The sequence below is a fragment of a genome, unplaced genomic scaffold (genome assembly GCF_019419815.1).
Source record: "Pyrus x bretschneideri cultivar Hongxiangsu unplaced genomic scaffold, Pyrus_bretschneideri_v1 Contig160, whole genome shotgun sequence".
Classification (NCBI taxonomy): Eukaryota; Viridiplantae; Streptophyta; class Magnoliopsida; order Rosales; family Rosaceae; genus Pyrus; species Pyrus x bretschneideri.
In genome coordinates, this window is record NW_025999458.1 from 38,553 (window position 1) to 52,539 (window position 13,987).

The window sequence follows — 13,987 nt, forward strand, 5'->3', positions numbered from 1 at the left end:
CTAAAGACACCTAAATCTGTAACTCTGTTAATGACGTCTCCTTCATTTTGTACGACAACGTTGAACTGAAAATCAAAAGAAGAAGGAAATTAAAAACAGCATTTGATCACTTATGAATTGAATCACACTAAATTGCATATGAATTGAATTGAATGAAAATCTAAAGATGAAGGAAAATTTGTCATAATTTCGGTACACAAACTTTCACCATGCCAGATTTCATTTGTAGGCACCAAAACAAATTCATAAAATTAAGTTGGGTTTCTCATATTCTCTATTGGATCTTCACTATGCCAGATTTCTAAATTTTACATTAGGCGGGATTAATATGCACATCTCTAGCAGTATATAGTTCCCCTAAATTGATTTTTACTCAACATTTCACAGTATCAATGTAAATATGAGAAAACATAACCATCCTTAATCACAAACAGAGCAATACTCCAATGTCATGTATGTCACAATGCAGAATTCACTCAACTGAATGCGTTTCTAGTTGATTATATATCAAAACTAAATAAAACTATGAAGTATATGAAGATAAAATACATACCTGTCTAACAAAATCCCAGCATAAGGAGGCACATGGAAGTACTTAACGTGTGTTGCAACTGCCTAGCTGCTGAAACTCTTTCGGACCAAAGGACCCTGTAGACTACTCATTAGCAAAGACATCATGGTGTGTGTGCTGGATAATTCACACTAATAAAACTACAAAATCAATGAAAATTTTCACTCTGAAACTTGATCTGCTTTCATTGAAATAGAATCCAAGATCGTATGTGTTATTGCTAAAAAATAAAAAATAAAAAAAAAGAGAAGGTAAAATTCCACATCAAGCAGCAGGTATATAAATGCTCTTCTATGTAGATTCACCTATTAGCTCTGTAGTAACTCACACACACCATGCATATATAATGAATCACTTTCTTTTTAGCAAACAAAAAGAATATCGCGTATTATGTGTAATAAGACGTCCAACACCAATTAATATTTAGCAGAAATGTAAAGGTTGTTCATGTAAATTAAAGAGTTATGAATTAATTATCAAATATAGTCATGATCAAGCCCTCCTCTTTAATTTTATGATTAAAAACAACAAACTAACTCACATCAATAACAGTAAACTTTCAAAAGTGCTTTGTGTGTAAAATATGTACACCAAGTGAACATCGAAGCAGCTATCCATACATGTATATATATAAATAGAGGTAGAAATATTCGGAACTTAGCAGACCCTCTGGAGAGAAGACCGGGTTCATAAGGAAGACCATTACAAAGATGCCACCGAACCGGTGAAGACTAACAAACTAAAAGCTTGTTGACATCAATGTAGCCATATAAGAGAGGGTTTTGGGTTAACATTTTGCTGTGTTAACTTTTGATTAAATAACCGGTTGCTTGATACAATTTCTGTATGTGAGTTGTTTGCTTTTATGCTTTGATTGAATCAACTAAATTAGATAGTGCTGCATTTCTAGATGACCTCTCAAGCTTCCGCATCACAACTAAATTACATATATTCGATGCAGATGGCAATTTTAACTTTCTAGAATTGTGGAGTAGTGGTTTCTGAAGCTAACCATATAAGAAAATACGATTGGACAAAGTTGCATTCAAATTGAAAAAAGGAAAATAAGTCAGGAAACTGAATTTGTAAGGAAATCAAAGACATTTCGATTTGGTCATTTACATACAGCAATAGTAAAAATTACAGAAAACTATACCATCTCGCTTCGTTCATCTCCTGCAGGTGCTGAAATAGCACTTGGTTCGCGAGTTGGCGGTGCAAAATAAGAGTCGGGAACTGTTGGAGGGAGTGGAATGATTTTCTTCCCTTTCCCTGCTGCAGGCAAACATCAAAACCCACAACCAAGTTCACCAAAAATGCACAGAAAAATACCACTACCAAACTCACAAATTTAATCTAAGCATTCTACAAATCTAGAAAAAAAAAACACTAGATCTCAGATAGAAACGTCAAAAAACCCATAATTTAATGAAGAACCCTCCAAAGCCCTGAAATTTAAACGAATTTCTTTACAAAATCATGAAAAATTTACTAAAATTCAATTATATTAAATCACAAATTTGAATAAGATCTTCACATGCAATGGGCCTAGAAGGTATATCGGGTGATGATGAGTCATTTGAGACCAACATCGAGGCCAGACATCACCGGAATCGTCGGCGATTCCGATTACAAAAGTCAGCAACTTCGTGTTCTTGGATGAAGCAGCACGCTTGATTTAGGTTAGAGAAGTCAGCGGCAATGGTAGAGGTTTGTGAAATTGCGAGAAGCCGGTGGTTCGGGAAATCACGAGATTCGATGAGGTTTCTTAGGCAGCATCGTTCTTCTTCGATGAAGAGAGCTTGTAACTGGACGTGGAGTCGGACTAGCAGTCGGGAAGAATAGCTTTATGTTTGGTAAAAAAAAAAAAAAAAAAAAAACGACTACTGTTAGATCATCTCCGACTCTTGAATAAAAATTTAAAATTTTTAGCTTAAAAAATTCAAGTTTTAACCCAAAATAATTTTTGTGTTCCAACCATTTAATTAACCTGATATTATAAAAGAATGGATTTAAGATAAATTTTTCTACTCCAATTTTTTCTTTTTTTTCAAAGCATAGTAATAAGTGCACATTTAATGAAAATTTCAAATGGCAAGTATACCCCCATGTGTAGGCAAAATCCTAGCCCTATAGCAAGCCACTCCTCTTATAAATACCTCCATCTCCACCAAATTTTAGTAAGCTTTTTGTTAAGCATACAAGTCCTAAACACTTACTATTTTTAGAGAAACTGACTTAGGCATCAGAGATCTATTAGCCAACACCCCCCCCCTCCAACAACCTCATGAGACGTGAGGTTTTGGCCTTTAATCAAAAGTGTTGATTGTTTTGTCAATACAAATTCGTAGAGACTAAAGACGGCAGATTTTCACTATCACAAATTGTTGGTTTCATTGAGGGCTTGATTCAAATACTAGAAGAAGGCTCTTGCAATTTTTTTTGGAATTTTCTATTACGTTTGATTTCTCGTATGCTCCTAGTCATTGAAACTATTCCTAATAAAACTCCTTGATTAGTCATTGGAGAAAGAATACACACACTTGGACACTTGTTCTGCCACCTCATTCTCACAACATTACTGGATCTAAATGGGTGTATCGAGTTAAATACAAGGCAGATGGCAGTTTGGATTGATATAAAGCATGACTTGTTGGTAAAGGGTTTCTTCAACAACATGGTATTGACTACCATGAAACATTTAGTCCGGTCGCTAAATCAACAACTATCTGACTCATTTTATCTCTAGCTCTCCAGTTCAATTGGTTGATTACTCAATTGGATGTCTCCAATGCCTTCCTTCATGGTACACTTCATGAAGATTTGTATGTAGCTCAACCTCAAAGATTATAGATCCTCTCAGACCTCATTTTGTGTGCAAGCTTCACGAGTCTATATACGGTCTCAAACAAGCGACGCGAGCTTGGCACGATGAGCTCTATTGTAGTCTTGTAGCTCTCAGATTCCGTTCCTCTATAGCAGATCCTTCACTCTTTGTCAAGGTTGATGACTCACTCACTTTTATACTTGTTTATGCTGATGGTATTCTGATTACAGGTAACTCTTCTTCTCATTGTGAATTTTTTATCAACAAGCTCAATACTCAATTTGCTACGAAGAATCTTGGTCCGTTGCACTTTTTTCTTGGTATTCAAGCTCATCGAACAGCAGACACGCTCTTCTTGGTTCAAACCAAGTATGTCCAAGACCTCCTAACAAAAGCCAACATGCTAGATTCCAAACCATGTGCATCGGTTTCATCTGCTTCTAAACTTGCTCCTTCAAGACCCTATCATGTACAGATCATTGGATGGTGTTTTACAACACCTTACATGGACAAGGCCTAACATCACCTTTTTCGTTAATCAAGTTTGTCAACATCTTCAGATCCCAAAACAACTCATTTCACAGCCCTCAAGCGGATTCTCCGTTATCTTAAGGGGACTCCAGATCATGGACTTCTTCTCACCAAAGGTTCTACAAATATCACTACTTTTTTGAATGCCAACTAGGCTAGTTGTCCCATTGATAGTCTTTCTACATTTGGGTTCTACATATTCTTTTGAAACAATCTTATTTCATGGAGTGTGTGGAAATTTTCAGGTCGACGGGCCGAGGGCCCACTCCAACAACAACGATATTGTCCCCACTTAACCACCTGCACAATCCTCAGGTGTGGGGTTTTATCACAAAAGGCCTCGGTGTTAATTAGAGAGGGGTATTTCTATTTAAAGCATTCTTCTCTTCTCCCTCTGTCCGATGTGGGACTGGGGGTTCCAACACTCCCCCGCACGTAAGACCCCACTTATGGGTCACACGTGAATTTCCACACTTCGACAACCACGTGGAGCCATGTCGGGACTCACCCAATCACGCTGGGCCAATGGGGACCCACCCAAACACGTGGCATCTTTGGCCTACGTGGACAATCACGCGGGGCCAATGGGGATCCACCCAATCACGTGGTAGTACGGGCCCGTCCCCTGGCTCTGATACCATGTGGAAATTTTCAAGTCGACGGGCCGAGGGCCCACTCCAACAACACCGATATTGTCCCCACTTAACCACCTGCACAATCCTCAGGTGTGGGGTTTTATCACAAAAGGCCTCGGTGTTAATTAGAGAGGGGTATTTCTATTTAAAGCATTCTTCTCTTCTCCCTCTGTCCGATGTGGGACTGGGGGTTCCAACAGAGTGCGAAGAAGCAACCAATTGTTGCTTGGTCTTCAACCGAAAGTGAATACCATTCTCTAGCCCAAACAAATATCATGGATTTGCTACCTCCTCAATGACCTTCACTTCTATCTCCATAATCCACAGCTGCTCTTATTTGACAACACTAGCTGAAGTATCATGGATTTGCTACCTCCTCAATGACACCGCTGCTCTTATCTTAATCTTACTTAACGAGTCGGGTCACACGTACATAGATTGGCATTTAGATTGCACAGGTACCCTGTCGTGCTTCCTTTACACACAAGGTAAAGCAATTTTTAGCACAAAAAGAAAAACAGAGAGAAGTTGGAGAAAAGAACATGCTTCCAGTTTTTTATTTTTATTTTAATACAAGCGAGAATCAGAAGGAGGATTAGACATGTTTACTTACTTGGAATAGAAGAAGTCGTGAATCAAGTTTTAGGAAAAAAAAGAATGGGATTGTGATCAACTAGTTCCACAGTTTATCTCATCCCTAATTTTTCAAGGAACTCACACTTTTTACGTTTCCATATGTGCTAAACAAGAAAGTTTCAATACCGATGTTTTAATTAACGAAAATCAGTAAAGAATCACAATAGTTCTAACTCTTATTCTTGGTAAGTAAACAGTTAACTTACAATTTACCTTGCGATATTTCAACTTTTGTAAACTTAATTGTAAATTTGAAATTTATTTTAATTTTATATCTATGCTAGAGAATCTGTCTGCTAGAGGGAAAGATATCAATGGAACCAGATGAAAAAAGAAGGGAAATAATCTATCTTGTTTCCTTCTCCTCAATGTCCTCGTTGATAGTGGGCAAACGAGTAAGTTTACATACTCCTACTTAAACAAGGAGTCAGGAGTCCATCTTACTAGTATAAATACCTCCTTCATGAACAATACAAGGCACGCAATACTTTGAGCTCTAAGTCGAATTCAATTGTACGAGTTTACCTTGACTATCGGAGGGTTTTTAGCCAGTACCACATCATTGTCTTTTCGCCTTTAAGGATTTCGCAATTAGTTTGTCGATTACAATTGTAATTCCAAGGAGTGGAAATTTTTGCTAGAACAATGGCGTCGAAATCGAATTACAACATTCCAGGGCAAATTCCTGAAATTGTGTCCTTGTATACATTTGACAATGGACCTAAGGGAAGAAGCAGTGAAAAAGCAAAGAGTAGTAAAACAGAAAACAAGGAAACGGGCTCCTCATCAGCCAATGAAAAGAAAAGCAGCTCTAATGAACGACATGCCACTACTACAAAGTGAATGTCCGAATCTTTTAGCAAGGAAAAAACGACATCAAAAGCCTGAGTTTAATTTTAGATACAATAAAATTGTAGGACCGATTTTAATCTTAATGCATTAACATCTTGAAGTATTATAAAATTTAACATATTTTTGCTTTTGTTTCTTTTTATTTGCAAATTCTCTTTGACAAGTGTTTCAACTAGTGAATGTTTAGTTTGAATATTTTAGAATATATATTTGGTTTAATTTAATAAACATTTTACAATTGTTGTGGAATCAGTTAATATTTATGTTCAAAATGGGTCTTACATAAAATAGAGCTCTCTCTCTCTCTCTCTCTCTCTCTCTCTTAAATAGGTATTGATTAGTTCAAGTGTTGCGACATGTACCATGCATAAATCGACCAAACCAAATCAAACCATGCAAATTCTTTGGTCTGAATTTTGTTTTTTATGTTAAACCGGACGAAATCGAATCATGCCCACCCATATGTTCACCAAGGTATCGTTTGGTATGCAGACGGGACGGGACGGAACAGAATGGGACGGGACGGGACGGGACGGGACATGACGGAACGGGAGTAAAGATACCCTCGGATGGAAACAAGGAGGAAGAATAAGGAAACGGAGAGGTTATAATTTTGTGTTCCACAGATGTGGAACGAGTCGTTCCAGGGGGGTGAGGTGGAACGAAAATTCACCCAAAACTTGTTCCGTGGAACAGCTCGTTCCACCTGTTTTAGGCGCACCAAACGTGGGACGGAACGCCTTGTCCCACTTTGTTCCGTCCCGTCCCACGTACCAAACGGTACCCAAGTGAAACCGTGAAAGGACCAAACCGTCATTCTCTCACCTTTTTGTACAACCAAAAACTAATCTGCATATTATCCTTCGAATGTGTTTACTTTTATCAAAGAGACCATGCGTGACACACACAGGGTCCTTGTTGCTGCTGTAAAGTATCCCCTTCATTGCTTCTGTTCTTCTCTTCATTCTCATTACCCTTCTTTGACTCACTCTTCTTCCAGTTTTACCCCCAATTTTCTGGGAAAACAAATTCTATACTCTCGCCATTTATTGTTTTAGTCAATTACTAGCATTTTTAGCCCGCGCATTGCCATGGGAATGGCAAATGAATTTTAAGTACAATTAGTGTTGGGATAAGGGACTAAATGTGTTGAAGCATTGTGCGTAGATGCAAAATAAGTATTTGCATAATATATAGACCTGGTTTGGTACTAAGGTGATTCTGAAAAAAACTGCTATAAAAAAAAGTTGGGAGCTGTTTTTGTGTTTAGTAAACACTCAGCTTCAGCTTTTTTTCACAGTTTTGGATGAAAAAAAGCCAAAAACAAGAAGCTGCAAAACCTAGCTTTGAAAAATCGGTTTTTTTTCACATCTGTTTTACATAAAAGTTTACCAAACACTCTAATATTGCTTTTTTTTTTTTCAAAAGCACTTTTACAAAAAAGTTTACCAAACACTCTGCTGCTTTATTTCACAGCTGCTTATTCTCACAGCACAGCAGAAGCAGCTTTTTTTCAAAGCACAGCAATACCAAACCAGCCCATAGTAGTTGTTGACAAAGCTATTTACATATAACGAGTTGTTCAAACATTCAACAACTAAATCTCTTCTTAATGTTTAGCTTAGACGAAGTAAACACATCCCCTACAAATACAGAGAACTTAATCGTACAACCCAAAATAAAACAAAAATGCTTCAAACTTTCCTTCGTTTACGGCATTTTCTAGACAACCAAAAAACCCAGAAAACAAAAACCACAGAAAATGATCAATTGGGAGCTACATTAAAAGACACTGAAAAGAGGAAGAGGATTAGAGATTCACGGTTCTTACCCACATTTGAGTCAGTTTCTATCCCATGCAAAAAAAAAGACACAACTACTTCAATTAAAAAATGTAATAAACGGCAACCAGAAGGCTCTATGAATTCTTGCCAATTAAAGATTATTACCTGGCCTTGGCGAAACAAGGCCTTCACATTAGCTTCCCAATCACGCAATGCAAAGTCTGTGTCCAACAACGCTCCGTCTAGGTCTCCTAATTTCAACCTGCAGGCCTGAACAGAAAACTCACCTATCAGAGAAGTATTAAAGCGAGGCCTGATTACCATATTCATAGTTGTCTTTTTGGTTTCACTCATTTCAAGGATTCTTCATAGCAACTCAGAACCCACAGTAATTTTCACTTTGTCTAACAGGCTTAATTTAAGTATGATTAAGTTACTATCATACAATTTTAAGTACAATTAGTGTTGGGATAAGGGACTAAATGTGTTGAAGCATTGTGCGTAGATGCAAAATAAGTATTTGCATAATATATAGTAGTTGTTGACAAAGCTATTTACATATAAAGAGTTGTTCAAACATTCAACAACTAAATCTCTTCTTAATGTTTAGCTTAGACGAAGTAAACACATCCTCTACAAATACAGAGAACTTAATCGTACAACCCAAAATAAAACAAAAATGCTTCAAACTTTCCTTCGTTTACGGCATTTTCTAGACAACCAAAAAACCCAGAAAACAAAAACCACAGAAAATGATCAATTGGGAGCTACATTAAAAGACACTGAAAAGAGGAAGAGGATTAGAGATTCACGGTTCTTACCCACATTTGAGTCAGTTTCTATCCCATGCAAAAAAAAAAAGGACACAACTACTTCAATTAAAAAATGTAATAAACGGCAACCAGAAGGCTCTATGAATTCTTGCCAATTAAAGATTATTACCTGGCCTTGGCGAAACAAGGCCTTCACATTAGCTTCCCAATCACGCAATGCAAAGTCTGTGTCCAACAACGCTCCGTCTAGGTCTCCTAATTTCAACCTGCAGGCCTGAACAGAAAACTCACCTATCAGAGAAGTATTAAAGCGAGGCCTGATTACCATATTCATAGTTGTCTTTTTGGTTTCACTCATTTCAAGGATTCTTCATAGCAACTCAGAACCCACAGTAATTTTCACTTTGTCTAACAGGCTTAATTTAAGTATGATTAAGTTACTATCATACAATTTTGATGTCAATCACTACCACTCATAAATGTACACTTTCTGCAATAACCATAGTTCAACAACTTGTCATTTACACTGCTTAACTGAAATTGGTTTACTTATCCAGACAGTAAGTTTGCTTTCATTTCAAGAGGGTTTCCAAGAGAATTCATTTAACATCCAGTGCTTTCAAATTTGATAAATGAAAATTCTTACTGAGCTATTAGTAAATATCTTGGACTTTTGTCTCCCGCAAAGAGGAGCTCATCTCTGTTTAATCACAAAGATAATGTCATAAGATGATCAAAGAAAGCAAGGGACACTCTGTAGTGCAAAGCAACTGGTTTACCTTCATCTATTTCTTCCAGCTCGCAGCATATATCCACATACCACAAAACCTTGCGATACTTTCTGAGGGCCATCTTGTAGTCTTGCTTCTGTATAAAGATTAAAAAACATACTATTGGATAGGCAAGTCTCCGCCCTTCGTGTTCACATTCTCAACTGAGCGAACCACACCCATGCCCTTGATCACCTTCCCAAACGCAATTCCCATCCAGATGAGAAGTCCAAGTGGTGGTAATGAAAAACTGAGAGCCACTGGTGTCAAGGCCTTTATTAGCCATAGACAACATTCCTTTTCTCTCATGCTTTATGTCAAAGTTTTCATCTTCAAACTTCAACCCGTAAATTGACTCTCCCCCACTGCCATTTCCAGCCGAAATGTCTCCACCTTGTATCATAAAGCCTTTGATAACGCGGTGGAAACAAACACACTGCAACCAAATGCAATGCAATTCTTATTGCAACTCCACCTCATTAACAAAATTACACATTCTTGCAAATGGACAAAGAAATTAACAAAAACCGGTCAATGTAACAATTAAAAAAACAAAAACCCACCAACGTAACAAAAAAAAAAAACAAAAACCCACCAGTGAAACAATGAGAAAACAAAGACCCAGAAACAAAAAATTGAATCTTTTGAGAGAGAGAGACCTTGTAGTGCAGAGGAGCATTGCAAAAAATAAAAATAAAAATAGATACAAACCTGTTTAGAAAGCTAGAATAACCATCTTTCTGGTATTTAATTTTTAAACCATTGAGCCATAGCTGATGCATGTGTAAAAGTATGAGTAATTTAGTCAATTTTATGGAAAAATGTCTACAAAAAATATCTAATTTCAAAAAAAAATAAAAAGAAAAAAAAAAGAAAACGCAGACCAAAATAATTAAAGTTGGATAAACTCATTCATACCTCAATTTAATTTGCAGGTTAATTTTCTTGTTGAAAAACCTTGACCTGCAAAATCAGATTACATTCATCAACAAAAAGCAATGAATGTAAGAATGATAAAGCCACAAATCTCAGTTACAATTACAATAAGACAATAAAGTAAAAATAACCGTGTTCACCCCTCGACGAAACACTCAGAGAGTGAGCAAGCACACTTCCTCTATTCATGAAACCTCGTACAAAGTTCCAGTTTTCAATCTAAGATCTTCCCAGCGGCGTGGTTGGCGGTGGTGGCCGTAGATCCATCTCTGGCACTGGTATTGGCAGCTGATAAGGAACAAAGTCATCAGAAACTCCCAAATTTATCCATTTCTTAATTGAAATCCAGAAAAGAAAAAAAAATGCAAAATTTAAGCAATGTAGAGAAAACCCAGATCCCACCCCAAACCAACGCAAAAATGAAAGAGGAAAAAAAAGGGGTATTCAAGGAATCCATCATACTGTAACCGAAGCGAGGACGCTTTCCGACGGCTATATTCATCGCCGACGGCGGCGGTTGCTAGCCGTCATTATACCTCCAGTACGCATCCGCCATGTTTGAGTCTTGTGACCGTCACTACTTGCTTAGTTTGTGGGCTCCATGGCGAGAGACATGGGAGCGCGCCGAGGAGAGGAAGATTGTGGTTTCAGTAGAGGAGAAAGAGGAACTGAGAGGGAGGAGAGCGCAAACAGGAGTCAGTAGGGTAACCATCTGCTTTCCTTTCAACGCACTTTTCATCTTCCTCGACTCTCCACACAGCCGTCGTCCCCATCGAATGCAACCCATCTCATGGTCGGCCAACACGTGTATAGGAGGGCAACCAAACTTACGGACAAAATTACTCTCCTAACTTTTAAGAATTACCTTTCCAACCGAGGCAAAATCTGATCTTTTTTATTGTAAATAGCGTGAAATCGAGTGGCAAAGGTTGACTGCAGCTCTCCTCAATTTTAGAATGGAGAAAGATGTAGAGTTTGTTGTAGCTCAAGCAAAAAGCGTTATTCTGTAATCAAACCAAGTATTAAAAAGGAAAAATATAGGTTTGTTTAGTGTTATATAAATGCAATTTGTGCTGCAAAAGCAATTATTTGTGTGATCTACGAAGCCTCCATTTCGATATCAAACCCCACAATATTTTGCTAGACCAAAACTTCACACCAAAAATCTTTAATTTTGGTCTGACCAAGTTATGTTCCAAGGATCAAAGCATAGTGTCAATGACTACAGCGAGGGGGACCATGGGCTACATTGCACCCGAAGTGTTTTCCAGGAATTTTGGAAATGTGTCTTACAAGGCAGATGTTTATAGTTTTGGAATGCTGCTGCTTGAGATGATAGGAGGAAAGAAGAATATTGCTTCAACCACAGAGGACATACCAATGAAATTTACTATCCATAATGGATTTATAACCTTCTAGAGGAAGGAGATGGCCTACGAATCCATATCGGGGAAGAAGGGGATGGTAAGATTCCAAAGCAACTTGCAATTGTAGGGCTCTGGTGCATCCAGTGGTACCCGGTGGATCATCCTTCCATGAAAACGGTTGTTTAGATGCTAGGAGGAGGAGAAAACTTGAGGATGCCTCCTAATCCTTTTGTTTCTGCAGGTCCTACACAAACATCACAGGCAGGCATCCCCAAAAGGCGTCTCCTAGAGTTAGAAGCAATTGCTGAATTAGAGTAAACATGTAGATGTATACCACCAACCGGTAGTTCATAGATGAATTCAAGCACAAACATTTGTTAGTGTATAAGCCATGAGCTGATTACATTAGTAGTAATGTCTTGTATTTAGTTGTGTAATCACTTGAGTTATAAATTACCAAGTGTAGTGACATGTATTGCATTTGTCGATGTCTAGTGACATGTATTTGAATCCTAGAATCTAGCTAGATGTGTGGTTGAGATCTCATTGGTGTAATGGTGAGAATCCAGCTGCATAACTAAGTGTTATGTAGTGCACGATTTCGTGTGCAAGAGAGAGAAATAGAAGTATATCCCTGTGTGTATTTTGCAGAGAGAACTATCCATCATTCTCTCAAAATCTTCAGTGACTGTTCTTCATTCTTTCAATTTTTTTGTACACACACACATCCAAACTTTAACAACATTTACAGACAACAATTCTTTACTAATTAAATCACTTTAAAGTGAGAATTTAATTATTATAACATTATTGCACTTTCTTAACAATTTGACATTCACCTAGTTGATGATGAACATGTTAGCTCGATGTTAGAACACATTGGGTTCGATTTATTTTCTTTAATATCACCCACAGTCACAGACGCCTCTTGTGGGCACAAAGAAGGCCTAAGAAGCAATTGCAGACATTCAACATCTCTTCCAAGCATTTCGATGACTTTGTACATCGAAGGGCGATCACTTGGTTTCGTTTGAATACACCACAATGTGGTTATAATTAACCATCTTTCTCTTCCTCCTCTGTAACTCATTTTCAGACACCAATCGTTAGATTTCACTTCATATTTATACGACTTTAGGCCTTAACGACTATACATTGCACTGCCATTGTTGAAAATGTCTACTGGTTTTATCTATTTTACTGTAACATGTTTTGTGAGGTTGAATTCTGTAACACTATATTTTTTACCTGGAAACTATATATACATATCACTTACCATGTCATCCCTGCCCAAGTTTTTCTCTTCGCATTTAGTATGGTATACCAAAACTTGCCTAACAAAGCCCATTAATTCATAAGCAAAACTAATTATTCGGCCGTACTTTACTTCGAATGCTAGTCAGATGAAACAATATGAATCGTAAACTAAACACAATAGTTTGGGATGTAGTTAGACGTGTGTGGGTGCTTGGTGAATCAAGAAACTTCATGGATCTGGGATACCCCACGGTCAACACGCATACAATATAAGTTAGGAATGAAGACTGTCGTATCAGTTGGCTATACCAAAAGAGTTTTTGGCATCTAGAGGATTATTCTTACATAGAAAATTCCAAAGATGAGAAAGTTGAACTAATCAAATTTTAACAAGTTTGAAAAATCAACTATTTATATATAAGAAGATCCTGATTGATGTGTTACGTTGATTTGAAGAACGGTCTTGAAGTTATGGAGTGAGACATTCATTTAAAATCAACTATTTATATATAAGAAGATCTTGAATAATGTGATAAGTTGATTTGAAGAACGGTCTTGAAGTTATGGAGTGAGACATTCATTTAAAATTAGCAAAAGAATGTAACAATTAGAAAAATGGTTGTCTAAATGGTGGGGTACTTTTACTTTTTAAGTCTTTAAGGAACAAGAGTAGCAGGTTCCAAGTTGGAATAATGCAATTTTCACACAATTAGGACAAAGAAAGAAGTCTTACCTTGTAAGTGATAGAGATTCTTGTGTATGACTTACGACATCCCACACTTTTTCTGCGAGAGTGGGCCTTGGTGATACAAAATTACAAGGGGGATTTGTGTGTGTAGCCGATCTAGAGGCCATACACCAGATTAGGATTTCCTCCATCACGTAACTCAATGAGTCCCATAAAGTCATAATGGTTTGAACCAGTTTAATGACACTTCAACGTCTGACTAATGTTGTAAAAGGTTTGCAACAGTCAAATATCACTTTAGTCTGAGATAAAACACAAATGAAAGAAATTTTTCATATTTTATTTTACTTTTTCACTGGT

At 37.3% G+C, this 13,987-nt stretch overlaps 2 long non-coding RNA genes across 2 annotated transcripts; both read right to left on the reverse strand.

Annotated features, from left to right (window-relative positions):
- Positions 1-453: 453 nt before the first annotated feature.
- LOC125475862 lies at positions 454-2,431 on the reverse strand. The gene is made up of 3 exons (XR_007257250.1): positions 2,109-2,431; positions 1,728-1,843; positions 454-648 (listed from the first exon to the last, which is right to left on the reverse strand). It is a non-coding gene; the product is annotated as an uncharacterized LOC125475862 (long non-coding RNA).
- A 7,065-nt stretch (positions 2,432-9,496) lies between these two features.
- Positions 9,497-10,608, reverse strand: LOC125468131. The gene is made up of 3 exons (XR_007257249.1): positions 10,447-10,608; positions 10,298-10,342; positions 9,497-9,815 (listed from the first exon to the last, which is right to left on the reverse strand). It is a non-coding gene; the product is annotated as an uncharacterized LOC125468131 (long non-coding RNA).
- Between the last annotated feature and the right edge of the window lie 3,379 nt (positions 10,609-13,987).